Raw genomic sequence first — 2592 nt, 5'->3', positions numbered from 1 at the left:
TTTTTTGCAATTCGTCCTTCATATCGTCCATATCATCCATACGATCCTCTTTATTAGTCATTACTGAAATAAATTTTAGTTGTAAGAATGTGTATTTATTTATTTATTTATTTATTTATTTATTTATTTATTTCTCAATAAACTCAGTAGTTAAGTATCATCACACTAAAATTAAATAATATCTTATCGATCATTATAAGTTTGCAAAATTGAGCTCATATGAAAATGTAAAATTTAATTAAAAATAGAGAGGCATACAAATCAGGCAGTGCTTATTTCCTTTCTAATATTTCAGCTGTATGTATTCGCTTGATGCACCATTTATACGTGTAAAAGTCCATATAATATATATACATATACAACAAAATCTGAAACCTACCAAAAACTTTTAATTTTTATTATTTTTCAACATTTAATTAACCACTATATCTATTTCTACTTACCATTGTTAAGATTAATACACATATATTTATCATATACTTTTCCCCTCCTGTCAGCTTCGTCTTGACTGATAATTTCGCCACAATATTCTGAGATGAATTCATTCTTTGCTGCTGATCTTCCAAATTGTATAAAGTATATTTCAAATTATAAAGACCATGTTGCACGCTGACATTTTTTCAAGATTTAGAATTGATTTGGAAATTATCTGCATCATATGTTTGGCAAAGATCCAGATCTTTGCCAAACATATGGTTTCCCCAGGGAAACCCCAGGGATCCCTGGGGAATGGTCGCATTCCCCAGAGATCACATTCCCTGACAGCCAGATAACAAGGACACTGCTTTGTATTGCATTGCGCCTTGCACCTACACTCAGGAAATCTGTTCTGGCATTCGTTGCTGCACTGATAAAACTTCTCGCAGAAGTTTTGTGCTTATATACATGGGCATGAATTATTACACTGACGACCGGGATGATTACAAGGTGCAAAATTGTGCACGTGATTAGCACCTATTCATTCAAATGAAACGTACGAATTAGAGGCAAATAAGATGAGGGGATAGTATAAAATTTAACATACCCGAGTTCTTCTTAACTTGTATTTTCCGGCAATGCATAGACCACAACCGATGCTTTTTTTCTTTTTTCGCGGCGGTGTGAAGTCCTTGAGATTTTCTATAGCAGGAATGTCCGAAGCTGCTTTCTGCGCAAATTCGTAAACTTTCTTGCATGTTTTTGTCAATAATCATTTTTGTTAATAATCATCATACTTACTTCTTAATCAATCACTGATGTTTAATCAGAAAATATCCTAATCAATCACTAATGTATCCCACTGATGATGACGATATATCAATCACTAATGTATCCCACTGATGATGATGACGATGCACCGATGTTGCGTACTTCATGTATGTATATATATAATATAATATTCTTAATCAATCACTGATGTTTAATCAAAAAAATCCTAATCAATCACTATAATGTATATCCCACTGATGACGATGCACCGATGTTGCGTACTTAACCCACCATTTCTTCCCAATGTTGCGTATACGCAACACGAAGTTTAACTTCACAAAATGCAGTCAAAATGAACTTATTATCACAATGTAACATTTCGTGAAAAAAAATAATTACTGACGTCAGTAATTAATTAAACACTTCGTGTTGCGTATATGCAACATTGGGAAGAAATAGGTTAATGTATGTACACTACGTTATACTACGTTATAAAAAGATTGAAGAGCCATTTCTCTAGACAATCAAAAAGCACCTCTCTCTCACTCTCCCTCGCTTGCTCGCTTGCTCGCATTCGCTGCTGTCTGCTCTTCAGCGCTCTCGTAGCGCCCCTGGTGTCGGGAAAGCAATGTGCACGTTTTGCCCCACTCCTTTGCGTCCGACGTTTCTTACTGAATCGAAATTTTCCGTGATTCAGAATTTATCTTAAAATATCTCCACTTAGAGACAACGTACACAAAAAGCACAAGAACACTTTTCTTCCTATTTTTGAAAGCCGAATCGATTGGGTATAAAAAAACCTCGATTGGTTCGGCCATTGCTGAGATATGAAAATCTCACCATGTTTCAACTCGGAGTTTCGCGTATAATAGGCACGGTGTGCCTTGCGCCGTTCGGGCGCAACTTCGTTGCGCTTGAACTTGGCACGAGGCACTACCGTGCTTCTTGATCTGCATATATCCTTCTGTATGTATACTTCTGTCAAATCCGACCTACCGTTTCTCGTGTGCTCATTGGCCCAGATGTTTTAATTAATAACTTAATAACTATTGCGATTCTTGGAAAATTTTATATAACTTATTGTTCAATTTCACCTGTTCTATCTGTACAAATTGCTCGGTCCAAAATTTTTCAAACATTCTGTATATAATAATATAATATATATATAGGGTGTTAAAAAACATACTGAAAAACCTTGAGAAATAATGGAAAATACATAAATAAGCAATATGAGATTTAAAGCTTAATGATCGAAAACATATTATGTATGAAATATAAGATGTTAAAGAAAAAGAAAATAAACGCAAGAAATGGGTTCAATTCCAACTAAGTATAGTGTTTTTTACGTTTCAAAATCATTGAATTATTCCTTTGTTTATTGGAAATTGAGTGCATTTCTTCGTT

The 2592-nt window shown here is 34.3% G+C and overlaps 1 long non-coding RNA gene across 1 annotated transcript; it reads right to left on the bottom strand.

The window, feature by feature from the left end:
• Nucleotides 1-21: 21 nt before the first annotated feature.
• On the bottom strand, nucleotides 22-1365 carry LOC112589183 (uncharacterized). The gene is made up of 3 exons (XR_003113348.1): nucleotides 1219-1365; nucleotides 259-1147; nucleotides 22-63 (listed from the first exon to the last, which is right to left on the bottom strand). It is a non-coding gene; the product is annotated as an uncharacterized LOC112589183 (long non-coding RNA).
• Between the last annotated feature and the right edge of the window lie 1227 nt (nucleotides 1366-2592).

The sequence above is a fragment of the Harpegnathos saltator genome, unplaced genomic scaffold (assembly GCF_003227715.2).
Source record: "Harpegnathos saltator strain DR-91 unplaced genomic scaffold, Hsal_v8.6 scaffold417, whole genome shotgun sequence".
In the NCBI taxonomy this organism is placed as follows: Eukaryota; Metazoa; Arthropoda; class Insecta; order Hymenoptera; family Formicidae; genus Harpegnathos; species Harpegnathos saltator.
The sequence above is the reverse complement of the archived record's forward strand: the minus strand, read 5'-3'. Positions and strand labels throughout refer to the sequence as shown.